The 15,457-nt window shown below is 46.4% G+C and overlaps 1 long non-coding RNA gene across 1 annotated transcript; it reads right to left on the bottom strand.

Annotated features, from left to right (window-relative positions):
* Nucleotides 1-276: 276 nt before the first annotated feature.
* On the bottom strand, nt 277-3,461 carry LOC138683486 (uncharacterized). Its single transcript, XR_011323001.1, has 3 exons — nt 3,288-3,461; nt 3,133-3,221; nt 277-330 (listed from the first exon to the last, which is right to left on the bottom strand). It is a non-coding gene; the product is annotated as an uncharacterized lncRNA (long non-coding RNA).
* Nucleotides 3,462-15,457: the final 11,996 nt, after the last annotated feature.

The following is a 15,457-nucleotide window of genomic DNA, read 5'->3' as shown; positions in this document are numbered from 1 at the left end:
TTTATGATGCGGTTGCGGTGCACAGAGAATCTTGACCTGTTATGTTAGCCAAGGTGACCTATACGTTAGTTTTTGACTGAGGTGGTATTCATATTGCCACACCATCTATGATGCTCCAGATGATGATGGTCGTGCAAATTCAACAGGAGTCCGTCGTGGGCCTGTATCTGTGGAAACACAATCAACCTCGTTCCCAGGTTATTAATGGAAATAGACCTTACCCCTAATTTTGGCTTTAACTAACTTTTACATTTACCCCACACTATCTTCCCGTAATCACACTATGTTTAACCAAATTATGCTTAACACACCTTTTACCTAAAGCAAGTTCTACATACAATAAGGCACGCTTTTCTAAAAACCTCTCTGAAGGACTCAATGTCCGCTAGTCCTCTAAAGTGTAATACTCTATTAGTCAGAATCTGTCGGATCAGTGGCTCCAGCACCCGCCGGTGCCGTGCCAGTTGCCATTGGGACAATTCCGGGTCCAGCATCAGTGCGAAGCCATGGCTTGACCCACTTAGCTGGGATCCAGCGAAGGCCTCGATCTGTAAGCAGACACATATACCCTCTCCCAGTAAGGTTTACTTCTGCTGGTCCGCACCATTTCCTGGATTCTGGGTCCTTATACATTACCATGATTCCTGTACTTTGTTGCGTCCTTTCCGCCTGTAAAAGAGCATGATGCACTACCATTGGTGGGTCTTTGTGATCACCTGTCAATCTAAGATAATTTAGCACAAATAAGGCTTTGGCCAATCGTTCCTCTGGGAGTAAGCCCTGGGTTCCCCCCTTTTTGTTTTTGCAGCATGCTCTTTAAGGTTTGGTTGGCCCGTTTGACAATAGCCTGTCCTGTGGGAAGATGTGGAATACCCGTACCATGGTGAATTCCCCACAAATTACAAAATCGAGCAAATCGTGTAGAACCATAGGCTGGGCCGTTGTCCGTCTTAATTTCTTTAGGCACACCCAGCACTGCAAAAGAAGCGTGAAGATGTCATTCAATATGTAAGGCCTTTTCTCCAGTTTGTACCGTGGCCCACATGGTAGCAGGATAGGTATCAATACACACATGCACATAACGCTTTGCACCAAACCACATGACATAGGTGACATCCATTTGCCACAATTGCAATGGCAAAAGACCTCATGGGTTAACCCCACAGCCCAAGCCCAGCCCTTCCTTTTGACAATCGGGGCATGCTTTGACGATACCTTGGGCATCAGTGAGTGGTAAGTCAAATTGCTTTGCTAACATCCTAGCGGGTTGGTGCAAGAACGCATGTGATTGCTGTGCTTGTTGAAAACGATTCCCTGGAGGAGGCTCCCATGCCGCTGCAACCAATTGGTCAGCTCTGTCATTTGCCATTTCTCATCTGCACGTGCGCTCGTACCAAAGAGTTCTACCAGAGGGGCCATATCATCATTATTGATACCGCAAAGATTCCGCACCCACTGGATATCTCCCACAAGCTTCTGGACATCATGTACCATTGAAATTTCTAATGTTATTTGAACCTTCTGAGGTTAAACATTGCTAGCATCTATGTGCCACCCCAAATACTTCAAGGTGCTGCCTTTTGCACCTTTTCAGGAGCGATTATTAATCCGCGATGGCTTAAGGTGTCCTGTAATTCAGTTAAAATTTCATCCTGTGGCAAGTTCCTTCCCGCTATCAAAATGTCATCCATATAATGATAAATAGTCAACTGAGGAAACTGCTTTCTTACAGGCTCTAATGCCCAGGCCACATATACCTGACACATCGTGGGGGAATTGCGCATTCATTGTGGTAACACGACCCAATGGTATCTCTTATAGGACTCTGCCTTGTTAATCGATGGTACCGAAAAGGCGAACTGTTCAGCATCATCTGGGTGCAAGGGAATGGTGAAAAAACAATCCTTTAGATCTATAATTAACAAATCCCATTCTTCTGGAAGCATAACTGGAGACGGCAAACCTGGCTGCAGGGCTCCCATACTGTGCATCACTGCATTCACAGCTCTGAGATCATGTAACAGTCTCCATTTCCCACTTTTCTTGGGAATGGTAAATATTGGTGTATTCCATGGACTAGTAGAAGGAACAACATGTCCCGCTCTCAATTGGTCCTCAACTAACTCTTGTATTTTTAGCAGCCTTTCAGAATTTAGCGGCTACTGATCAATCCAAACAGGCTCATCTGTTTTCCAGCTAATTTTCAGGATTGGCTGCCCCTCAGTGACTGCTCCTAAAAAGGATGGGTCACTAACATTGCCTTCATTTGGCTCAATAAATCACGGCCTATGAGGCCAAACAATTCAATTGGGGTAGTCATGATATACGGACGCATCGTAACATGTTCACCGTCGGGGAACACAAATGGGTAATGGGTAGCTGACTTACTAAGGTGGCTTGTGTGCCCCCTATCCCTGCAATGCCAAAATTTGGATTGATCAATGGCCATGATGGAGGCCAAATGCATCGTGAAATAATCGTAACATCAGCTCCTGTATTGATTGTCATCAGTTTCTTGATGATAACTCCGTCAGGCCCTTCCAATTGCACTACCTTTTCTGGTTTACCTCTTGTTATGTCCATGGCAAAGTATACCTGCAGTTTCCCTGTGGAGCCGAATCCACCATCTCCATGTTGTACTTCACCTGGGTTCAGAACACATGACCTGAATGGAACTAATTGTGCTATTCTGGTACCTTTAGGAATAGAAACAGGAGGGATTAAAACATGAATCATAATTTTCACAGTCCCACAATAATCTGCATCAATAAGCCCTGGGACTACCAGGATTCCTTTTAGAGCTGTTGAAGATCACCCCATTAAAAATGCACTAAGCCCAAACCCCAATGGTTGCTTTATGTTGAATGTGTACTGTGGTTTCCACGTCCACTCCGGAGCTTCCTGCAGTGGTGGATCTGGTAGTTGCGAGGCTGCCTGAGGGCCGGCAGCCCAAACCCCTTGCATTTGTGTCGTCGCGCAAGGGGCCTTGGCACTCGCTGTAAAGTTTTCCTTCTTCCTGCATTCTTGGTGGTATGGTTATCTTTCTTACAACTGTTGCACCGTCTTTTTGTTAGCAGAAACTCTACATTGGCTCTTGATGTGTCCAAGTTTACCACAATTAAAACACTTGACCGAGGGTTTCTTACTGGCTTTATCAATAAGCGGATTCCGTATTGACTCACAGCAGTCTTTAATTTCTCAAGGACTTTCCAGTGAAACGCCTCCCATCTTTTTTGTCCATTATTTTGTACAACAACTGGGAATGCTTGGAGCATAGTCCCATCCACAAGGGCATCTTTTATTACTCCCCTCCAATGTCTCTCCCTCTCGTCCGCAGCGGCTACTGCAGGCGGCTCCGCGTCTATCGCGGGCGCAGTCGGTTTCACCGTCTCTGGTTCCGAGAGGCGGGATGGATTAAAGGGCGGTGGCGGGGGCGCGGATGGTTCTGCCCGGGGGCCGGCCGCGGCCGCGGCTGGCGGCGGCCATTCCATGTCCGGCTGACACGCGCCGCTGCAAGTGGGCGGAGGGGGGGCGGAAAGGGAGGGGCCGAGGGAGGGGCCGGAGGAAGCGCCGGAGGGGGTGCAGCTGACGGCTCAGCAGGCATAGGCTCAGGCAAAGGCTCAGGAGGCTCAGTCCGCTCTCCCGGCAAGGGCGCCTGATTTCCCCCGCGGGGGGGTGTTTCCTCCTCTGCCACAGTCTCCAACCCCCGCTGCCTCCCAGTTATCCCCTCCGCGGGTGGCCGTTCCTCCCACTCTCTCAACTGACGGTATAAATCTCCCTTGACATCCTTGCCTGGAACCCAGTCCAAGAGGCATTCCTCTAAGTCCTTCCGAACCACCCGCCGCAACTCCTCCCATGAATACTGCGGAGGGGGCACATCCGGCCCCGCTAGTGCGGTCCCTACAGGAAAAACCTCCGTCTCTGCCGTACCCTCCGTGTCCATGCCCTCAATCAGAGATGGACCACTCTGTGAACCCCGCTCCACGGCCGCCCACTCCGTCTGAGTCTGACTTACTGTCCCTGAGGGCACTATCTCCCGCTGTTCCTGAGGCGGCGCTTCATCCGCAAACAAAGCAGCTCGCGCCGCCAACCAGCACGCCCCAGCTTTCCGTCCTTCCGCGACCGCCTTCTCCACCTTTCCCCAACTTTGCAATCGTTCAAGCAGCTCCGCGCTCGCCCGCGAGCGCAGATTGGAGCAAAGACTCCCGAATCTCTCCCCATTTGGGAGGGCTCAAAACTTCTCTAGGAGACCTAATGTCTCCCCGGCGCAGCATCCATAGGATGCATTCGCCCGTGGGGCCCTTCCTAATCGAACCGCGGGCACCCACCTCATCAGCCAATACCTTTAATACCTTAATCACTTGCGCAAGTTCCATTGTCGCCTGTGCGACCGATCACGTCGGGGTCACCACTATGTAGTGTTTGCTACATATCAAGGTGCTGCGACTAGATCACTGGTCGGCCCGGACCAGGGAAAGAGACAGATAACACACACAGTGTGAGCGTCAACTTCCGCTTTTTATTGTGCAGTTAATTCCTTTTATACTAACAAGGGTAGGCGGGATTACAGATGCGTCATAGGGGCTGCGACTAACCCTCCATCTTTCCGTGACATCGCGAGATCTTCCGAACGCCATACCCTACACTTCAGAACCACTAGCTGAGAAGTGGAAAGGACCGTATCAAGTCATTTTAACAACATATACAGCAGTAAAGGTCTGGGGAAAAGGACCTTGGCTTCACTATTCAAGAATAAAGAAAGCACCAACAGGGAACTGGAAGTCTAAAGAAGACTGGTCCTTTGAAATTGAAAATCTATAAATAAGTTCCATGCTATGTACTTGGGAGAACAATTGTGTAAAGCTTATAATATTGGGGTTGTTATTAGGGATATTGTCAGGGGCAGTAATCCTTTTGTGTGTTATAGGTTTAAATATTTTCTTTTAAGTTTTCTAAACATAAGATAAATAATAGTAGATGTAAAATTACAAAGGCAGAATCACGGATTGACATGATAAAAGAATCTGTAGTATAAGATAAACAAAATGAAGCAATTATTGTTTGAATTACTAATCCTGATACTAGTCGTCCCTGTGATTTTGATAAAAGACAATCTAGTTTTACAATTGATTCAAGGTTTTGCAAAGGTACAAAATTTAACCTCAATAACAGCCTGCCTTCCGATTCCAAAGTCAGCTGAAAATCCAATTCCATGGGGAATATTGACATTGAATCTAACCAAAACTTGGGAAAAGATGTGGGACAATGAGAATCAGTTTAGCAGATTAAATTGGACGGATTTGGATGGCAATTATTCTTTAAACTTTGAAAGAAGGAATTATAGCATTTTGAATTGTAACATTACCAAACCATCCACCTCATGGGCAAAAGAATTAATTTATCGTCCTTCAGGAGAAACTTGTACAAACACCCCTTGGGGCTGCCAATTGCCAAAACCATGGAGACAAGTGCAGAGAGGAACTTGGGATCATATTCAAAATATAGAATGGTGTTTGGAATTTACTGGAGTTACAGGGCCCTTATTAGATCCACCCAGAGCCAGAACTATCTATGGGAATTTAGATTGGACTAGACAAACAGAGAAAATCACACATCCTAAATGGATCTGTACGAAAGTCTATACTTGTAATTCCTCTGACCCAGAAGTTCAAAGACTTTATCCAGTAGCTAAAGCTCTAAGATGGGGATGTGCTTGTAGAAATTATAGTAATGTTTTAAATGATACTTGGTCCCCTCTTAATAATGGAAGGAAAATTTGGCCTGGAATTGACTGTATTAAAGGACAGGTGGAAAGTTTAGGACTAACTGTCTGGGTGAGTAGTGATGGTACATGGTCCACTCACCTTCCCATGAAGGACAAGAGTAAACAATGGACTTTAGGCTTACTAACTTTATGCCCTCTCTGGAAGAAATCCCCCTTACGGCCTCGATGGTGGAATCGGGTAAAGCGAGAAGATGATTCCTGGCAATCACCAAGTACTGGAACCAAAATAGGATGGGTACTGGAATCTATATTCTTACCACAGTTAACAACTCTTCAAAATAAAATTACTCTCCACAATCTTTCACTCCAAGTAGAAACATTAGCTAATGCTACTCAAAGTGGGCTAAATGAACTCAATGCACAAGTACAGGCTACTAGTAAAATGGCATTGCAAAATCGGTTAGCTTTAGACTTACTACTACTAAAAGAACATGGAGTATGTGGGTACATTGGATTTTCAAATGATTCATGTTGTATGCACATACCAAATGTGACAGATGATTTAAACCATCAGATAGACAGAATAAGACATGTAGCTCAAAGTAGTAGAGAACTGAGATCAAACATAGAAAGTTTTTGGCTAAACAAAATATTCCAAAACTTTGGATTTTCTCTGACTGGATGGTTAGCTGGGCTTTTGCAAAATGTAATTGTGATTGTTATCATCATTGTTATAATCTGATGTCGCTTTTAGCTGTCTTAAACGAGCTGTGACACAATCTGTATTCAGGTGAGACTACTAAAAGAATTAGTAGCCTCAAACAGAAAGGGGGGAACTGATAGCATATGTCCATACATTTCGTGTGGTTTGTTCAAATTTTTATGGTTTTAATATTTTGTACCTTCTATGAAAACTGGTTTGCTGCTAGATAACTGTATAAGTGAGATTTGATAAGTGATCATATCTTAACATTATGGTTGAAGCAATAGACAAAGGGTAGCTGGGGAGATAATTACAAAAGTGTAGTCAAGTGATTAACTAGTAATTATTCATAAGTTTTGCAGTTCTTGGCTCTTATGACTAGATGTTCCTGTACGCTAGATGAGAACAATGTTGAAACTGACCACGTGTGATTTGAAACTGCATTAAGCTTCAAGATCAAAGAACAAGGACAAGAACAAAGACTTCAAGGACAGCCAACAAGAACTTCAAATGGGTCGGTGGTCGCAAAAGCAGCCCTTCGACTCAAGTGGATCCTTCATTGCGCATGATCGGATGTAGGCAGTACTATGATAATCAGTTGCAATCATTTTTATGTCTATGTATACTAAACTAATTACATATTCATCAGATATTCTATACAACCTGTTTGTGCTAAAGCTGTGGCATGCACGCTAGGTGGAACTATCCCCCATGCATCCAGCGCTGCAATAAAGAATGCCTGCTTTCTAAAACTCCAAAATGAGTCTTAGAGAGTTTCTTCGACTGGCTTTTTGATATCACACTATTACAACCACAAGCGATTCACAGACAACCACAAGCACACATGTGTTTACAAACTTAAAGCATAAACAATATTCACTTACCTCTCCAGGTAAGGGCTCTCAATCCCAGGGAAGCTACCTCGACCGGCATCCCGATCAAGGGGGGGAAGGGTCTCCTTCACAAGCCAGCTGTATAGTTGGAGAAGTGACTCCCCGATTTCCAACCTGAATCTTAAGGGTTTTATCCCCTGACTTGCGGAAGGGTGTGTATGACTATGCCTGAGTGGATTATGTATATCTGAGTGGAGTTTCCCCTTATCTATCTTTCTTTCTTTCGCTGGTCTGTGATTGTTTGAGTACACAAGGTTGTCCTTTGAAACTGAAGATGAAACCCTCCAGCTTTTCTTTACCTTGCTTCCTCAGGCAACTGAAGAGTGGTTGGACTGAGACTCAGGGCATACTATTTGTTAAGGGATTTCAAGGCTCAGTTCAGGTTTTGGTTCTTTGAATGGTGCAGCCACCACCCTGTTTAGTTTAGGGCTTATCAGACAACCCAGGGCTAATGTCGTGGTCGAGACGGACAAACGACAAGTACGCATTCTTATAGTACAAGCAAAGAAGGTTTTTTTATTACTACAAGCCAGCAAATTTATACCCAGTATACTTGTTACCTTGTACATATGTCTGTCCCTCATTGGTCAGAAAGTTGTCAGAAGTTGTTTTTCTCACCCCTCATTGGGTGACTTTTTTCAGGTTCCTTATCACAACTGCAAACGATCAACACATTCCTTAAGCTTAGTTTCCCAGGCACAGGCATGCTTCTCATCCTTTCTTGTTCTCTCACAGGAACACTGCAATCTTGTCAAGGTCAATATCCTCCCCAGGCTCCTCGGTCCAGCTGAGGTCCTCCACAGGCTAAGCTATCTACACAGCCCCCCCCCCCCCCCCCCCCCCCCCCCCCCCCCCCCCCGTGAGTTATGAGTCAGCTCTGCAGAGAGACAGGGCCTCAAGGCAATCCAAGGCTGGGTCGCTTTTGTAACCCCCCATGAGTCACCTGTGTGCACTAGACATGGTGAAACTTGTTTGTGAACTATGAACCAGACAATCCATACAGCTACTAATTGGAAGGCTCCTGTGCTTCCCACGGGGCTTGCTTGCCTTACTGTATATTAGTCTAGTGCTCGTTAGTGGCTGCTTTTTGCTTTTGCTGTTTGCTGTACTGCTTATCACCTTACTCTGCTGTGCCTGGGAACATTTTGATAACAGCAATGGCAATGCGCCCAGGCTGGCACATGGCCAGGGCATTGCTGCTGTTCCTGTGCTGCTGTACTGGACAGACTGGAACTCCAGTGTGAACTCGAGTTGAAATGACTGTCCACATGGGAGCAGGACACCCCGAAGCATCTGTGGCCATGGATATGTCCATGCTGCAGCAGGTACGCTCCTGAATGGACTGTGGCCGTGGGTAAGGGCACGCTGGAGCAGGTACTCCCCTGAAAGGATTGTGGCTCGTGGATAAAGCCACACCAGAGCAGGTACACCTTGAACCAACTGTGGCTGTGGATAAGCCCATGCCAGAGCAGGGGCAAGGAGAGGAGTTAATTGCAACGTTAAACCCTATGGCCTGGCCCAAAGTGGCCAGGGGCGGCGATTGTAATGGATATACCTTTACATTGTTGTAACCCATGATTTGAGTTGCATGTTATCGTAAGTACTACAGCAGAAACCACCCGGACCAATGGAGGACGAGACTCACAAGAAGCAGTGCAAGTGCAGCAGTGACCCGACCTCAGCTGGCTTTGGTGCCCAATAACTCCATGCAACACACCACCTCTCCTGTCCTGAGTGACCACCATAACAGATGGACCCCAAAGTCATGGACTAAACAAACCCAATGGACATTTTACAGAGGTGGAACATAGACTAAGGGAATGATATCTGCATATGTATCAAAGGACAGGAAGGGGGTTGGTGGTTAATGAGGATCTGTTGGATAGCATGGCATCTGAACATGACATAAATGGTATGGAATAAGGGGTGGAGAATGTACTGGGTTTGGCTGGGATAGAGTTAAATTCCTTCATAGTAGTTTGTATGGGGCTATGTTTTGGCCTTGTGACGAAAACAGTGTTGATAACACAGGGATGTTTTAGTTATTGCCGAGCAGTGCTTACACAGAGTCAAGACCTTTTCTGCTCCTCAGACTGCCCCACCAGCAAGTAGGCTGGGGGTACACAAGAAGTTGGGAGGGGACAGAGCTGGGACAGCTGACCTCAACTGACCAAAGGCATATTCCATACCATATGACGTCATGCTCAGCAATAAAAGCTGCAGGGAAGAAGGGGGTACGTTTGGGGTTATGGCGTTTGCCTTCCCAAGTAACCGTTAAGTGTGATGGAGCCCTGCTTTCCTGTAAATGGGTAAACACCTGCCCGCCGATGGGAAGTAATGAATGAATTTGTTGTTTTGCTTTGCTTGCGCGTCCGGCTTTCGCTTTACCTGTTAAACTGTCTTTATCTCGACCCACGAGTTTTCTCACTTTTACCCTTCCGATTGTCTTCCCCATCCCGCTGGGTGTGGGGGGGTGAGTGAGCAGCTGTGTGGTGCTTAGATGCCTACCGGGGTTCAACCACGACACAAGTCTCTGTCTCTCAAGCTGCTCTGTGACTAGTCTCTCTCTCTCTCCCCCCCTCCCCCCCCCGCCACCTCTCAAGTTCCTCTATCTCCCTCTTTAGTCTCTCTCCCTCAAAAATTTAAAATTTTGCACATTAGCATTAAGCTGAGCTCCCTCTTGGTACAATACTTCACCACCAAGTACCAAACAAGCTACTTTTAAGCTAGGATCTCCAAATGTTTGGAGTTTAAGATATATTTTTTAAAAATTCAGTTTTGACAATGTTTATCTTAGGCATAATATCTAATTGGGTATCACTAATTTGTTTAAAATTGTGTCTTTTCATTAAAATACATAGACTGGAACAAGGTTTAATCTGCACACAAGTGCACAAACATGGAACTGAAATAGACAGTTGAGATAATTCAATATAATCTACAGGAATGCCTATGTTGATGTACAGCACCTCTTTTTGGCAGTAGTGTAAGGGTATGTCGAAGGAGAGTGTCTGCTCCTTTAAGAGTATCTGGCCAAAGGAGCCATAAACAAGAACATTCAGACACAAACCTGAGGGACACGTGATAAGGGAGGTAGTGATAAGAATAAACCTGGTCAGTCACACTAATTGGTAAGGATATGTGGAGTGTGAGAATGTTTATTTTTTCAGTTGGGGTGATAAGGGGAGGGAGGGAGGCAATTAGCATTAACAAAGACAATAACCAGAAACAAACCTGATCAGTCACACTAATTGATGGGCTATCAAGAAACTTCAGGCAAACCTGGGACTTTGTAACTGATAAGGATGCAAACCTGAGGGTCCAGGATTTTGGAGTGGGGTCAGTGAAACTATGCCAGCTGATGAGGGAATGTGCAGGGGGAAGGAGAAGCAGGGAGGAACAAAAGGGGAGTTAGACAGAAAAGGGTATAAAAGGGGCCAGTGACATGTAAAACAGGGCTCATCAGTACACTTGTCTGGCTGAGCCTTGTGTGTGATCACTGCAGTCTTTCCTACCTGTCCTGGGTTTGGCTGGGATAGAGTTAATTTTCACGAGAAGCTGGGAGGGGGCACATCCAGGACACCTGACCCGAACTAGCCAAGAGGATATTCGATACCATATGATGTCATGCTCAGTATATAACTGGGGGGGCTGACTAGGGGAGGAGGCTCGGGAACTGGTGGTGAGCAATTGCATTGTGCATCACTTGCTTTGTATACTTTTTAAAATTAGTATTATTGTTGTTATTATTTCTTTTCTCCTTGTGTTGTCCTATTAAACTGTCCTTATCTCAACCCACGAGTTTTTACCTTTTTCTTCTGATTCTCCTCCCCATCCCACTGGGGGTGGGGGGGGGTGGCAGCGAGCGAGTGAGTGGCTGCGTGGTGCTTAGTTGCCAGCTGAGCCTAAACCATGACAGTCCTTTTTGGCACCCAGCGTGGGGCTCAAAGGGTTGATGTAACCACAGGTCTGACCAGAGCGTGTTAAAACAAATTTGTTATACGCATTTCTCATATTAGTTAAATAGTTGCTGGTCACAATGTTGATTCATTTGTTTGCATGGTGGTGTTGCATAAATTCTTATATGCACTATGTATTCCCTGCGGTGATGTTTATCACCTCTGGGAGAGGGATCAGGACTATCATTTTGCTATACTGGGTGAAACAAAAATTCACGGATACTTCTCCTTCAAGTCCGAATCTCCCCGTAGGGGAAACGGAGTTTTCAGAGAGTTCCCTGAAATAAAACTCGATAGCAATGAGGTTACTGTTAAGCAGGCAACCTTTATTATGGCGCTGGGCAGCATTAGGGATGAGTCCACCACGAGTGCTCTAACGATTTAACAAACTCTTAGAGATTTTATACATTGTGGTTATACATATGCATAGAATTTCCAGGAAATAATTTACATAAACATAAGATTTCCGAGAATTCATTAAAATATGCAAATGTTCGTGTCGCATGCGCAGTAAATTGGTGGTCGTCGAGTGTCATCTGGTGGTCTCCGATAGTCTTCATCACTTGTCCGGTAGTTGACCTTTTCCTTTTGATTCTGCGCAGTGAGTGACACACTTACATGTTTTGGAACAGCTTATCCTAAAGAATGCTCGTTAGCTATTCTGCTATCTATTCTTCCTTGATTTACGTTCTTTTGACTAAAAAGCTAAGCTAAGCTATCTGAGAAAGGGCTTAAGGTCATGACCTTCTCATGGAACAAAAGGAAACATACGTTTGGGCTGAGTGGTTAAGGTATTTACAACATCCCCTTGTCCTTGGGGTTTCAATCCTTTCATGGGTAATGTCGACTTATGATATGATTACATCACTGGTCATGGAGTTAAGCTGGTATTTGTATGCGGCATTGTTGTCATGCCCGTACCTCGGGCGCCCTCTCCCGGAATTTATTAGTAATCTCACTCACTCTATGGGGAAGACCGGGGGGGGGATACTTCCTCCCGCTCTTTCACCTCCCCTTTCTCTTTCAGGCTAATTACAACAGCTTTTGAGAATTTTGAATATACTTGGGATGCGCAAGCCAGTATGCTGTTAGTGCTATGTCTCCTGAATGTGTTTCAGGTCTTGTTTAGGGCTACAAAAATTTTTTTTTTTTTTTTTAAGAATACCACCCAGAGATCTGCCCGAAGTCTGGATAGCCATGGGTGGCACGGCATGTGGGAGGATATGGGCAGGTATCTAGAGAACTTCTCACCTCCAATGGTTTGGAGCTTCACTCCCGAGCAACTACAGAACCCTCATGAAGTGGTAGAATATTTGAAAGGAAAATGCTGTGGCTATTCCAGAGCCGCACAACTTACCGCACTGTGCTGGGTCCTGGCCAGTATCTACCAAACCCTGCTTGATATTAGGCAGCACCCTCAGGGGGAAGGGAGAGGGAAAACAGGCCGACAGGCACTGCAGCTGAACGAGAGAACCAAACTGTGTCAGTATCAGTTGCCCCTGTACAGAAGAAGAAACGCACAAAGAAATCAGTTTGCTTAGTGAGGGATGAAGGTGAAGCAGGGTCATCATGAGAACAGGAGGAAGAGGCAGAACTTGAAATAATCACCCGATCTCTATCCCTGAGCGAGTTGCGCGATATGCGAAAAGATTTCGGCTGCCATCCAGGCGAGCACATTGTTACCTGGCTGCTCCGATGCTGGGATAACGGGGCCAGTAGCTTGGAACTGGAGGGTAGGGAAGCCGAGCAGCTGGGATCCCTGTCTAGGGAAGGGGGCATTGACAAGGCGATTGGGAGAAAAGCACAAGTCCTCAGCCTCTGGAGGCGACTTCTGTCAGGCGTGAAGGAAAGGTACCTCTTCAAGGAAGATGTTACATGTCACCTGGGCAAGTGGACCACCATGGAGAGAGGTATCCAGTACCTGAGGGAATTAGCCATGCTGGAGGTGATTTATAATGATCCGGATAACAAGCAGTTACCCACAGATCCAGACAAAGTCCAATGCACGTGACCCATGTGGCGGAAGTTTTTACAAAGTGCACCACCGTCGTATGCCAACTCATTGGCAATAATGTCCTGGAAAGAAGGCTAGGGACAAATGGTGGATGATGTGGCTGGCCAGTTCTGGCAATACAAAAGAAGCCTCTCTTGCTCCCTACAGGCCTGTGCCTTGGCTGTGGAGAAACTGTCCCGAGAGTTCCAGCAATTCAAAGAGGATACGTCCTTCTCCCCACCTGTATGGGCCCATATCTCAGCTATTAGGAGTAAGGGTTCCTCTGCTCGAGAGAGAGGATATAGAAGGTACACACCACGGAGTACCCTGTGGTTTCACCTGCGCGACCACAGAGAGGACATGAGGAAGTGGGATGGAAAACATACCTCGACCCTAGAGGCACAGGTACATGACTTGCGAGGAAAAACAATCACAAAAGGGGATTCTTCCAGGAAAAATGCTGTTCCAGTTTCCAGCGGGCAGTTCCCCAGATGGAGTAGAAGGGCTGATCCCACTTCTGATCCTCTTGAAGGGACTTCTGATTCATGTTTACAAAAAGTGAGTAACAAATACTATGGCCAGGACTAGAGGGGCCCTGCCTCCAGCCAGGGGGAGGAAAGGGACAACCAGGTTTATTAGACTGTGTGGATTCAATGGCCTGGCACATCAGACCCACAGGAGTATAAGGCCCTAGTGGACACCGGTGCACAGTGTACTCTAATGCCATCAAGCTATAAAGGGGCAGAACCCATCTGTATCTCAGGTGTGACAGGGGGATCCCAAGAGCTAACTGTATTGGAAGCCGAAGTGAGTCTAACTGGGAATGAGTGGCAAAAGCACGCCCTTGTGACTGGCCCAGAGGCCCCGTGCATCCTTGGCATAGACTACCTCAGGAGAGGGTATTTCAAGGACCCAAAAGGGTACCTGTGGGCCTTTGGTATAGCTGCCTTGGAGATGGAGGAAATTGAACACCTGTCTGCCTTGCCTGGTCTCTCAGAGGACCCTTTGATTGTGGGGTTGCTGAGGGTTGAGGAACAACAGGTGCCAATTGCTACCACAGCAGTGCACTGGTGGCAATATCGCACCAACCGAGACTCCCTGATTCCCATCCATAAGCTGATTTGTCGACTGGAGAGCCAAGGAGTGATCAGCAAGACTCACTCACCCTTTAATAGTCCCATATGGCCAGTGCAAAATTCTAATGGGGAGTGGAGACTAACAGTTGACTACTATCGTGCCCTGAATGAAGTCACGCTGCTGCTGAGTGCTGCTGTGTCAGATATGCTAGAACTTCAATACGAACTGGAGTCAAAGGCAGCCAAGTGGTACACCACAACTGATATCGCTAATGCGTTTTTCTCCATTCCTTTGGCAGCAGAGTGTCGTCCACAGTTTGCTTTCACTTGGAGGGGCGTCCAGTACACCTGGAATCGACTGCCCCAGGGGTGGAAACACAGCCCCACCATTTGCCATGGACTGATCCAGACTGCACTGAAAAGGGTGAAGCTCCAGAACGCCTGCAGTACATTGATGACATCATTGTATGGGGCAACACGGCAGAAGAAGTCTTTGAGAAAGGGAAGAAAATAATCCAAATCCTTCTGAAAGCTGGTTTTGCCATAAAAGAAAGTAAGGTCAAGGGACCTGCACGGGAGATCCAGTTTCTAGGAATAAAATGGCAAGATGGGCATCGTCAGATCCCAATGGACGTGATCAACAAAATAGCAGCTATGTCTCCCCTGCCTAGCAAAAAGGAAACACAATCTTTCTTAGGCGTTGTGGGTTTTTGGAGGCTGCATATTCCAAATTACAGTCTGATTGTAAGCCCTATCAAGTGACCTGGAAGAAGAACAATTTTAAGTTTGGCCCTGAGCAACAACAAGACTTTGAACAAATTAAATGGGAAATAGTTCATGCAGTAGCCCTTGGACCAGTCCAGGCAGGACAAGATGTTAAAGATGTGCTCTATACCGCAGCTGGAGAGAATAGCCCTACCTGGAGCCTCTGGCAGAAAGCACCAGGGGAGACCCGAGGCTGACCCCTGGGGTTTTGGAGTTGGGGATACAGAGGATCCAAGGCCCGCAATACTCCAACTGAAAAAGAGATATTGGCAGCATATGAAGGAGTTCGAGCCGCCTTTGAAGTGGTTGGTACTGAAGCACAGCTCCTCTTAGCACCCCAACT

Source organism: Haliaeetus albicilla, chromosome W (genome assembly GCF_947461875.1).
Source record: "Haliaeetus albicilla chromosome W, bHalAlb1.1, whole genome shotgun sequence".
Lineage (NCBI taxonomy): Eukaryota > Metazoa > Chordata > Aves > Accipitriformes > Accipitridae > Haliaeetus > Haliaeetus albicilla.
Note: the sequence above shows the minus strand (reverse complement) of the source record. Positions and strands in the feature narration are given on the sequence as shown.